Source organism: Lissotriton helveticus, chromosome 7 (assembly GCF_964261635.1).
Source record: "Lissotriton helveticus chromosome 7, aLisHel1.1, whole genome shotgun sequence".
In the NCBI taxonomy this organism is placed as follows: Eukaryota; Metazoa; Chordata; class Amphibia; order Caudata; family Salamandridae; genus Lissotriton; species Lissotriton helveticus.
The window spans coordinates 1,366,878,923-1,366,891,976 of NC_136068.1; the positions used below are offsets into that span (position 1 = coordinate 1,366,878,923).

The window sequence follows — 13,054 nt, forward strand, 5'->3', positions numbered from 1 at the left end:
CCTCTCCTGAGGCCATTGTCTCTCCTGAGAAGGTTCTGTGTGTTGTCACTGTGGACAGGTTATTAGACCAGGTAAAAAACCATTTTGCTTTAGTTCAGTGGCAGGAATGGGCCACGAAGGATAAACAACGCACTGTTCAGCATGGCATTCATTTCCATTGCAATCGTTTGCACCTGCCTCAACACGAGATACGACAGAAGGCGTTCAACTAGTGCCACAACGCAGTATTAGCAGGACACCCTGGTTATCGGAAAACGCTTTTGGCCTTGCAAAGGACCTTTTGGTGGGAAAACATGGCGAAGGACGTGAAAACATGGTTTCCCAATAAAACACTTGTGCCCGGGCCAAGGGAGAGAACTGTAGAGCCAAGGGTGTTCTGATGCCGCTACCTACTCCATCTAGTCCTTGGCAGACCATCAGCCTTGATTTTGTAGTAGGATTACCTATGGATCAAGGGTGTAATGCAATTCTGGTGGTGGTGGACAGTCTGACCAAAACAGGACATTTTCTCCCATGCAAGAACTTGCCTACGGCTGCCCAGACGGCCCAAATGCTGCTACAACAAGTGGTCCGGTTGCATGGCCTTCGCAGGGTTATAATATCCGACCGGGGTCCCCAGTTCGTTGCCAGATTTTGGAAGGCTTGGTGTAGGGCTTTACAGGTGGAAGTGGCTTTGTCTACGAGTTTTCATCCGCAAACCGACGGCCAGACTGAGAGGTTAAATCCGACTCTTAAAAAATTCCTGAGATGCTATGCAAAAGAGGCCTCGGAATCCTGGGTTTCACTGTTGTGGTTGGCGGAACTGACGTACAGTAACTCTTGGCACAGTTCCATCAAAGAAACACCTTTTAGGGCTAACACTGGGTACCATGCCAACACCTTGCCCCTGATCGTGCCCAGTGAAGTGAGGAATCATCCGTCAGTGCACGCCCAGGTTGAAGACCTACTGGAGGTACACAAGCGAATACATGCGGAGTTAGTTCGGGCCAAGTTGACCTACAAGAAGTGGGCGGATGTGCATAGACAAGCTGGTCCTCAGTACGCCGTGGGGGACCGAGTGTGGTTGTCCACCAAGAACATCAGATTCCGATACCGCAGTATTTTCCATCCCCGTTTCATTGGTACGTATCCTGTTGTCCGTCGGGTGAATCCGGTGGCATACAAGTTGAAACTGCCCGCTTCTCTTCGGATACATCCGGTTTTCCACTGTAGTCTGTTGAAACCGGCGGTAGGGGGAAGGCGTGTGGCGACTCCTCCGGTGCTGAGGGATGGCCAGCTGGAGTATGAGGTGCGCAAGATACTGGATTCCCGGTATCAGCAGGGTCGTCTTTGGTATCTTGTGTCCTGGAAAGGTTACACCTCGGAAGAAGATTCCTGGGAACCCAGCACGGGGGTGCATGCCCCGAGAGCTGTGCGTCTGTTCCATGTTCGCTGTCCTGGGAAGCCTGGCTCTGGAAGGCGCTTGGGAGGAGGACGCACTGTCAGGAACTGAAGCTGGTTGTCACCGTGCCTACCGAAAGTATGACACACTACAAGACCCAGAAGTCTGTGGGAAGGAGGTGGAGACTATATAATAACTGCTTACCCGGAAATCGGGTTGTATTGGACTTTGTGTACTGGTACCATTGCGGTTCGGCTACCCGCTAGTGTAACTCGTTGTCCTGTGGTGCTTCGCTGATGTTATAAGCGAAGACACAGGCGCTGTTTGTTTGGTAAACTGGTGTTCTATTTCGGAGCGCTCCTGAGGGGTGTGTTGGCTGACACATCCTGACCGCGTCGTGGTGCTTCGCAGAAGCGTTCGCGAAGACACGGACGCAGGTTGCTAGAGGCCTGGAACCTGAGCGGAGATCCGAAGAGAAGCGTCTGCTGTAACGACGGAGTGTTCTGTGGTGCTTCGCGTTGTGGCTGCGAAGACACAGACACTCGAACACAGGTGGGCGCAGCCTGTGGAGGTAAGAACGGCGGTATCCTGAGGAATTGCCTGTACAGCTCTGTGGGGAAGTTAATGGTTCGCTCATGGGATTCAACGGATGGCTGTCTTTAGCTCCGAGATACATTTGTTTGATCCAGCTGTAGGATTACTAGCTGCATTCATCTCACGACGTTTTCCCTAGGATTAGCATTCAAGACGCTAGTAAGCCTCTAGGAGCCCAGTGCCTTGTTGACTCCTTATATAGAGGTGGCGTTGTTGTGTGAGGGATCGTGGTGAGTCAGGGGAACTGTTATTTGTGTTTGAACTCCTAGATATTTACATTTTTCTTTGGGCTCTGATGCTGATTGCTATAGGAAGTGGTCTGGCGCATCTGTGACTTAACAGAGGCAGGCCAATCTCGCACTCGTGCACGTCTGTCTCTTCAATTCCTTTTCTTGAGAGGACTGGCTATTTTCTTTGGAGTCCCTAGTGTGGAATGGGGTTTGACCACCTTTAGATCTACACTAGAGAAGGCCATACAGTGACCGCTTCCGTCATTCCTTATGGTGTTTTGAGCAAGGTATGTGAAAGCCACTAGAGAGTGGTGGTTGATAGCGGGGGGGGTCTGATACATTGTTAATAAGGTGTCCTTGTCTTTCAGGTTGCCTTACACACGCGCAGCATGATCCCGGTCCTCTCCTTTTTTCCCCTCACCCGATCACCTCTAAGCTCTGGGTACATAACAGAAACGAGCTTGGGGAGATCTGGAGGTGGACCCCTCTTGAGCATCACCCGGATCCTGGAGAGCACTGAGAACCTGACAAATTTAGCGGTTTATCAGCATAACAGGAGATTCCACCATTGAGACCTGGATCCCTTATTCTTTCAGGCGCTCGCCACGGCAGCCCTGCCATTCATGATCTTCACACCGACTGGTGTTGAGGATTCAGAATAAAGATTGAAGGTAAGCTTAATCCTTACCACAGCAGCCCGTATGACATGCAGTACTCCAATTGAGTTTAGACCTGAGTTCTACCTTACTTGTTTTTATAGAAATTTTGCGTAGTCCTACGCTGCTGGAGTTAGTCAGCTGACAATCTCCTCCCCAAAGTTCAAGAACTGTCGAATGATACACCTACTACCATTGATGTGAGCTGGCAAAGGTTTTCATTACTTCCCCCCAACCCCCTCCTTTTTTTTTATTTATTTATTTTTTAATTTTATTTTCTTAACACTGACACACTATTCCCTGACCACATTTCATTTTACATTCATAGGCTGTCCTACCACATTCCGGTCCTGATGAAGACCCGCTATTGATGCGCATAAATCAGCGCATTCCATCTAGGGTCGAAACATCTACGTTCTGTATATATATCCGTCTGCAAAGAGTCCCAACGAACTAAAGAAATTATTTATCCTCCTGAGAGTATTGTGATGTACAGTGGATATTTTGGATTTATTGTTTTGTCTAACTGTATGATTTGGCTTTATTGGTTTAACCATTTTAACACTCAGTCACGACTCACTCACTCAATGTATTCCTAGTGCATGTTTTTTTCTTGTTTTGGACCGCTTGTCTAATGCATTTTTGAATTAATCCGCCAAAAGGTTAAATACTAAAGATTTACCTTTTCTTCCATTGGTCAGTGTTTGTTTGTTTTCTGTCATATCGTTCACGGGATATATTGTTTCCTTGTATGTATTCAATATGTCTTTCAATTTAATTGTGTCCCCAACAGAACCAATGTTGTTGTTTATATCCCTTATCCAGGTTATGAGGGTTACTGGGTTAACGCATTACTTTTAATGGCAGACATATGCCACAGGCAGAGCGAGTCGTGAGGCCGAGGCAGTCAGGGGGTTAGGGGGTACAGGCTGTTGAGAACCTGCATGAAGCAGTATGTGTTGATGAAGATGAATCGCAGTCTGTCTCGTCGAAATGTAGTAGTTCCGTTCGCAGGGTGGGGCACCAGTGTGAGCTGCTTGGTCCAGTGGCTGCGTGAAGGAGGTGGCAGGGCTGCTTAGGCACCGGTGCTCCGGTGCAGCAAGGTTCTGTTTGGAGCAGGCCACTGGATCTCGTTGCTAGCAGTCTTAAGGAGGCACACGTGGTAGACGCTCGTCGGTGTATCGAGGCTACCCAGTGCTATAGGGGTACCCTGCGAGGCACGGTCTGGTTACTGCAGCACAATGATTACACACATGCATACACACTGAGTACAGGCAGAATACCCCGTGCGGTCTATGCCACTTTATTATATTGCCTCTGGCTAAGCCACAGTGGGGGTAGTGAGCTACCTCAGGGGAGGACCTGGTGGCTCATTACACGGCTGTTCTGCTGTATGGACGCAGGGTACATTGTAGTACAAGTCCAAATCCTGTAGTGTGACCCCATTTGCAGAGACACATTGTATGCATTTCTCTTTCCTAAAGAGAATCATTCCCCCCAGGGGGAGCATGCTAGCTGTTCATGGCTGGACAGCAAACACAAATTCCTCTGGTAATTCTTTAGTAACTATGTCTGGAGAAACAAACTGGCTTTATTTGCTTGGGAACAACCCCATAACAAGCATTTACAATGCAATGGTCTCGTCTTTGTTAAAGTTAGAGCTATTGGGATTGCAACTGGCATTCTTTTAATTAATTTTTTGTTTTTTTTAAACATAAATAAATGGTATTGTCATTTACAATGGCAATAGGTGAGCATTAGAGAGTAGTCGAGTGTATTAGCAGACACAGAGCCCACACACACACAGAGCCCAACACACACACACAGAGCCCCACACACACACACACACACGGAGCCCCACACACACACACGGAGCCACACACACACACACGGAGCCACACACACACCGAGCCACACACACACCGAGCCACACACACACAGAGCCACACACACACACAGAGCCACACACACAGAGCCACACACACACAGAGCCACACACACACACAGAGCCACACACACACAGCCACACACACACACACACACAGAGCCACACACACACAGAGCCACACACAGAGCCACACACACACAGAGCCACACACACAGAGCCACACACACAGAGCCACACACACAGAGCCACACACACAGAGCCACACACACACACACAGAGCCACACACACACAGAGCCACAGGTCAGCCGGTGCGCTGGCGTCCTTGCCCTCGGCACCCAATGCCCCTCACCACACGCCCACCTCTGCCCAGTAACGCCGCAGGGAACCGAGGCAAGAAAAAACGATCACAACCAGGGAAGAGAGGCAAGAAAAACCGTAGGCCATGTATACAGCAAATGTCAAAAATATACTAGCCAGGAAGAACGTGCAGCACAAGGTAGATATACACTAGCCAGGCAGAATGTGCAGCGGGAAGTAAAAATACACTAGCCAGGCAGAATGTGCAGCGGGAAGTAAAAATACACTAGCCAGGCAGAATGTGCAGCAGGAAGTAAAAATACACTAGCGAGACAGACTGTGCAGCAAGAGGTATAATTACACTAGCCAAGAAGAAATTGCAGCAAGTTATAGATATACACTAGATAGACCGGATGTGCAGCAGGAGGTAAACATACACTGACCAGGCTGAATGTTCAGAAAATGGAAGCTATGCACTAACCAGGCAGGATGTGCAGCAAGGGGTACAATTACACAAGCCAGGCGGAATAGGCAGCATATGGCAATATACACTAAGCAGGAAGAATGCACAGCAAATGATACATATACATTAGCCAGGCAGAATGTGCAGCAGGAGGTAAAAACACACTAGCCAGGAAGACTGTGTAGCAAGGTTAATAATACAATAGGTGTGTAGACAGTGAAGCATAGAGAAAAAATACAGTAGCCAAGCAAAATAAGCAGGTAGTGGTAAAAATACACTCGCCGGGCACATTGGGCAACAAGAGGTAAAAATACACTCATCAGGCAGAACGTAGTGCAAATGATAAATACACACTGGCCAGGCAGACTGCAACAAGAGTTAAACTAGGTGCACAGATTGTGCAACAAAGAGAAACAAGTTTCAGGTTACAGCTTAATAAAACACATCTAGCCATCCTCTGCAATTCTCGAAGATGGGGGACTACAACAAGGGTGGGGGTACATATAAATAGGAGCGAGAACTTCAGCACGGGTGTTGAATAGCCTCGGGTTATCTAACTTCGAAAACAGACAAATAGGGCAGACTCAACGAATCTCCTTACCTTGGTGCCACCGCTCTGAATGAGAAGGCCCCTCCATCTGTGGAGGTGCCTCCTGTGGTCGCCCCCATGGTGGCGGTACCGGCCCCGAACGAGAAGCCAGTGGCCATTCTCCTGACTCAGCCAACGTACCACGCGGGGCAATCCAGGCTCATGCGGGCCACGAAAAGACAGGGGCAGCTGATGACTAGTCGCAGTGCCAGGGCGCGTTTACATCCCAGCCTCGCAAGCTAGAGAGGTGAGGACTCTAAGAACAGTGCACTGCTTCGCAGCGAATAGGCACGAGAGCAACGCTAGTCAAAGAAAGTGAAAGTAAAAACACAAGTTTTCATAGGCGTGGCGTCCTCGCTGTCACTGGCCCGACTTGAGCCCGGCATGCATTGCACGAAGCTGTGCACTATTCTTAAACAAGGAGAGCAATCCTGTTCATTATTCAGTACTGGCAGCTCGAGTGTCCCCACTTCCAGGAACAAATGGTGTCTTCATGTAGAGGAGGGAGCCGTAGTTTCGATCCGCCTGGAGCAGTCCTGCCAAGCGTCACGCAACAGGTGTGACACTCAAGCATTTCAGTGCGGTGATCCGCATCACCGCACTGAATGCATTTGTCACGCATTTTTGCCACCTCTGCCAGACGCGCCAGCAGCTCCTGTGCCCGGGCTCTCTCTACTGTTTTGAGAGTGCTGCTCAGCCCGACTAGTGCCTAAACAGTAAACCAGACTGCAGCTGAGCTCTCTGAGCTCGTGAGAGCGGCGCCGCGCTACAATTTATTATATTTATGCATTTTTATATAGCGCAGACTTTACCCAAAGGCGTCAGAGCGCTTCACAATAGGAACAGAACTGATACATGAGAACATTACACATGAACAGATTACAAAAGCAGACGTTAAGTTATATAAGGTAAAGTGACAATTGTGAGCAAACAAAATACATGAAGTAGCAAAAAGTGCACAGGAGGAAAGTGACAAGTGTGCAGGTTACAAGAGAAAACAAAGTACAATTAGAGGTAAAATACTGCAATATATGCTAGACACTCAGGCACAAGAACAAACGTTACGTAGGCAATGGTGGCACTTGTGCAAGTATCAAAGGCAAACGAAATGCTCTGCCAGGACAGGTCCGACTATGTTGCCCTGGAAACTAGAATGCGAAATGGTGCAGCGCCCGCGCGGTTACCTCAGACTCCAGTCTCCAGGGGGGCCGGGCTGCCCGCTCAGTCGGTACAGCCTCAGAGCTGTCAATCATGGTGGCGCACCACAGGGGCCAGGATTAATCTGGATGTGCCGGCCTGGGATAGTGCTGTCACGTCCGGAGGAGCAGGAAGTGCAGAAGCGGCGGGGGATTAGAGTGCAGGCTGGAGCACACGAAACGCAGTCTCTCAAGCATCATGATGGCCACCTGCCGTGGCCCCCTGTGCAGCCCCGCTAAAAAACAGCTCCAGGCTGCAGCGCACCTTGACCACCACTGTGGCAGCTCCGCTGAGCCGGCGACAGCTCTGGCCACAAGAAAACTGTGAGCGCGGCTGTGTAGGCAGCAGAGCCCAGCCCAGCCCAGCCCCGAGGCGAGCCGAGTGTCTGTCCGTCGGCCGGTTGCGCGGGACTGTGGAGTGGACCGTCGACAGATCGTGACTGGTGGGCAGCAGCAGGTCACTACTAAATAAGTAAGTGTCAGTTCACTAGTGTCCACGCAGCGCTGCGCACGTGACGTCGCCGCGGCCGCCGGTGTATGGTAATAGTTTTATATTTATTATTTTATGTGCGTTTAGCGCGGACTTTACCCCGGGGCGCCAGAACTCTCACAGGAACAGACCGTACTGAGACATGAGGAGAAAATTACGAGACAACAAATAATACACAAAAGCAAACGTTAATTACATGAGGCAAAACTAAAGTGACAATCGTGAGCAAACAAAATACAAGACATAGTTGGGGGTGTGTGTGTGTATGTGTGTGTGTGTGTGTGTGTGTGCGTGTGTGTGTGTGTGCGTGTGTGTGTCTGTGCATGCATGAGTGTGGCTGTATGAGTACGCGCGCGATTGCGAGAAGCTAACTTGGGAATGTGTGTAGGAGATGTGCACGGCGCCGGGCGCGTCCCAGACCCCAATCGCCGCGCGTGCCCCGGTCTGTCTCCCTTGAGAGACATCTCGGCAGCAATAGGTCTCGAGTACGAGACCTAAAAATGAGGGAATACTCCCTTTGCAATGCACAGGCAGGGTTGGCCCTTCATAGTGTAAAGCAATTTTACGGTGCCATGAAGTGGTGGCATCAAACAGCAGAGGCTGGACAAGTGCTTTTTTCCTACGTATGGGAGTGCTGCAGTAGCAAGAAGCAAAATAGCAGTATAGCTGGAATGTTGAATATCCTTCAACAATTCCTATCTGCAGGGACTAGATTTCACTAGTCGTGATCTCTAATGCAACTATGCGCTGCCCGAAGTGCAAACCGCATGTTGACGTACCTATTGTGTGGGCAGAAGTCTCCGTATTCCTTTGCCTCACTAACAATGTTCTTGTTGTCTGGATAAAGCATTTGATGCTTATAGCAAAAAAAAGTGAGTTAGTTTAGGGCCAAACCTGCAAGTCACATAAAAAGCACAAAGCACCTAATTTGGGCAAGTTCACAGAAAGATTCTGCCTGTGGTCCCAACTGTGTACATTCTCTGGTTACATTGGTATGGTGTGGTCAAAGCATCGGAGTTAAAACCGAAGTGTGGACCAGTTTCCTCCCTCCCAAGCCACATAATTTTTTTTGCAGAGTTTTATATAGCGCGAACTAGACCCGAACTGAATCAGGTATCAGAGCGCTTTACATAGCACCAGTTACGTTACATGAGAAGGGACAGACACACATTCATTTTAGGCACGGGGGGATTAAGTGATTTGCCCAAGTCAACCCTTAACTGCTGCAGCTTTTTCACCCCTGGTGCTGAGCCATTTTTTATATTAAGGGTACTTTACGCTTACGCCTTCATAACTCGTAAGGTAAACCATGCCAAATTTGTGTGCGCCTTTTTTCCATCATTCTTAGGATTCTAAATCTACCCAGCATTAGAGAATTCCCAAGGAGAGCACTGACAGAGTTCCCACGTGCATCCCCAAAACAATCTACCCCACTTGTATTTTGGACGTAATGCCTGCGACAGGAAAGTCCCCAAAACACAACTGAATTAAATCGAATGTTTCCACTCAAAAATGACAATTTTTTTGCAATGTGGGTAGCTGTGGAATTTGGGTCTGGGTTTGGCCGCCACCTAGGAAATCTACCAAACCCAGACAATTCCACACCTAGCCAGTTAAGGGAGTCCAGGGTAGTGTGACTCTCATGGAATTCACAAGGCTGTTCTTACAACCCTCAAACTTTACATATAAATATGCATTTTCCTCACATTTCTGTTAGAAAAAGGTATTGAAATCTGCAGTGATCTACAAATCTCCTACCACTCAGCATTCCTACACATGTCTCAATACAAACGTTATCCTGCTTGTGTGATAAGCATAGCCTCCTTAACAGGAATGGCCCCAAATTGCAACATGGAAAGATCACATTTTTCCAATCAATACAGACCCTATTTGCAGTGTGTGTAGCGGTGGATTTTGGGTCTAAATTCAACAACTAACCAGGAAAACCTACCAACTCCAGACATTTCTGGAAAGTAGACTCCCATAGTAGTTCATGGTAGTGCAACTTGCATAGATCTCACATGGCTTTATTTTTACTCGGATGCTCTGGCAAACCTCTAACTTTGGCTATTAAAAAAAGTTCCCAAACCTGCAGAGATCCACACATTTCCTGCCACCCAGTGCAAACCACACATCTTAAAATGCTACCCCATTTGTGTGAGTGGCACAGCACCTCCGATACAACAAGCTGCAAACTGCAATGTTGAGACATCAACTTTTCCTGTTAAAAAAAAATTAGATACTTTGGCAATGGGCTAGCTGCAGTGTAGGGACCAGGCTTAGGTGCCACCCAGGAATTCCTACTAAATTCACATTTTTGAAAAACAAGAGTCTAAGGGGAGTCCAGGCCGTGTGCCTTGCATGGATCCAATAATGTTTTCTTGCCCACAATTCTCTGAAACCTCAAAAACCTCAAGGGTTGCCTAACCGCACTCCATTTTCCAAACATTCCTGTGACCCAAATGTCTGACTTCTGGATAGATTCACAAAAATCCTATCACCCAGCATACCCACGCTTGTCTCGACTAAACCCTACCTCATTTAGAAGAATTTAAAAAGCTTCACAGCTAACCAAGTAATGGTCTATGGAAGGTATGTATCCATGAACAGCCATTTTGGGGCAGATAGTAATTCTTAATGAGTGTGGTTCACTTCAGGCATAAAAACACAGGCCATGCTGAGATGGGCCCTGGGGACGGTAATATCCATTCTCCTGACGCTTTCATTGCAGAGCACAAACTATGCATCTGCAGTATGGAGAATTCCTCCATAACAGCCAACTGAAAGTCAAGGAAGGTAATCGGTCTTCCTGTGGTGATCTGACGATCAGCAGCATGCACATTGTATATTTCTTAATTGTATCAGGTGTGTAGCCACCTTCTTATAACATGTGAGTTTTACAACTTGCATTATATGGTTGAAGAATCAGGTAATTTTTATCCATTCTACTAAAGTGCTTGTTGTAATCAAGTATACACTTAGGCTTGGGGACAACTTGTCGACATCTGCCAATTTATCCCAAACTGTGACCGGAGAAGTGCTGTGATCTTAAAGTGTAGTATAAGCTCCTATGCTGCCTGCCTGTCTCAGAATTTGACAGAAAGCAGCTAGGTGCAATACAACACACTGATGTGGACTTTTTGGAGATTCTTACAAACAAGCGCCTGACCGAATTCTTTGTGGTTCTTTCCATTTGTATGCCAAGCTATAATGCCAGCTTTGTACAGTTCGCTAAACAGATGTAGTCCTATACAGAATTTCTGGACCCAGTAGAGCACTCGCACAACATCTACAACTTGAAGATATTTTACCTGGAGGCACTGTCCAAACAGCAGTTGACTTTTGTACAAGCTAAAGGACTCTATGACTGCTGTATTTTTTTTTTTGCTGGAAATCTCTGGAAATTTGGCAAGCAAATGACCATGCGGTCTGCCATAGTGGGAAAAAGAAAAATGTGAACAACACAACAGTGAATCAATGAATGAAGAGAGCTGACTCAGTGACTATAAAGACATTTATATATACTTTCTGAAAGATCAAAAGGTCTTTGGTAACTCCAGACACAATCAGTTGGTAAGCGTTTAGTTTTAGTAAATAAATAAAAAGATCTTCGCTAATGCCTGGCGTAAAAAGGGAAACTTGTTGCTGAACGCATGTAATAGCTATATGCAATAAAAAGTTTACAGTTAAAAATAAATTAAGCATAACATAAAATTTCAATTAGGCAGAAAGGATGATTCATAAACTGAACAGGTATGTAAACCCTTTTCATTTTAATGCGCATCACAAGAAAATGTGGTTTTAGTTTTAATGCACATCACAAGAAAATGTGATTCTTTTTGGTACAAAGAAGAGGTAATCTTGGCTTTGAACACAGTTTAAGCACACAACGATGACAAAGAATTAGAAATGGAAAGAAAAAAGTATTGACAAAGTAAAGTATTGGCCCACAATCCCTGGCACTGAAGCGTACATCCTTTTTTATACAGATCCCCACATGTGACAAGCAAAATGCCATCACGCAAAGTGCAGGAAAGCCAAAGGATGGAGTGTTACTGCCTATTACCATTGCTGTATATTGTGAGGGGTGGAAGTGAAATGTGAATGACAGCTGAAAAACCAAAGACTGTAGAGGGCTGACCCACGGCCCATCTTTGTGTATGTAATGTGTTTGTTTATATATTTTTTTTATTACATGAGGCTAGGCCAGCCTTAAATATCACTCCTGGCCAGGGCCAGTCTTTGATACCAGTGTATTGGCCTCTAAGTGATAAAAAACAACAATAGGCAAATTGACATTACTTCTAGCATTCATTCTGCAATGTGAAAAATGTAGTGCTAACCCTTGTCAGGAAATTAGGTTAATGGCAGTGCCTAATTTGAGCCGGTGGAACTGTTCTGTTCATTCAGTGTGCTGGACTGATTTTGCGATTTGAAATGGAAACTTAATGAACAAAGACAGTAACGCAACGAGAGATGCAATATAAAAAATGCACTCTTTCATTTAGGACCATAATCATTCTGGGTAGGATTTGTTTTTGGAAAAGATTGGATAAGAGATTAATCAGGAAAAGATATGAATGTGTTTAATGTTTACACCCTTTGCAAATTGGAAGACCTCTGCTCGGCATATTAAGGAGTCTGTGATTCTTGGGAAGACTATCAAATGACACAGATTGAATTCTCTAAAGCAGAGGTTCTTACCCTTTGGACTTCTGTGGACTGCCACTTATTCATTACTGGAATTCGGGGACCCCAAATTAACCATTATTGGATTCTCTGGACCCTTACTGAGTCATTACTTGGAAGCAAGGTGCCCCAACCAAAGCATTTCTGATAATTTGAACCACAGAACCATTCACAAAAAATAGATGGAGCTTTTCTAAGCTTTCCCAGGCACACAATCTGCTCTCTCAACTCACACACACATCCAGTGTGCCCAGTTTCCAAAGACACAAAGCTACTCTCCCAGCTCCCATGCACATTCACCTGCTTTTCCAGGGCCCAGGCACACCTCTTTAGCTCACAAGGCACAGGTAGATATGCGATGTTGAAAAAGCGAGGTCAAACACCCAAAGAGACTCACCAGCACAGAGTGCCAGTCAGCCACAGCAGATTGTGATGGCAGCCAGCACAAGTCCAGATTATGTCCAAGAAACAGACATAGATGATAACTTCCAAGCCTGGAAAGCATTATAGCCCACTGGCTGCACTATCCTCACACCTCACCGGCACGCCGCACAGACGCCACACTTCAGGCTTTCGCATG

At 46.8% G+C, this 13,054-nt stretch overlaps 1 protein-coding gene across 1 annotated transcript in view; it reads left to right on the top strand.

Moving 5' to 3' along the window:
- Positions 1–13,054, top strand: part of LOC144770292 (cytochrome P450 2F3-like) — a 196,526-nt gene that overhangs the window by 58,022 nt on the left and 125,450 nt on the right. The gene's annotated exons all lie outside the window — the stretch shown is intronic.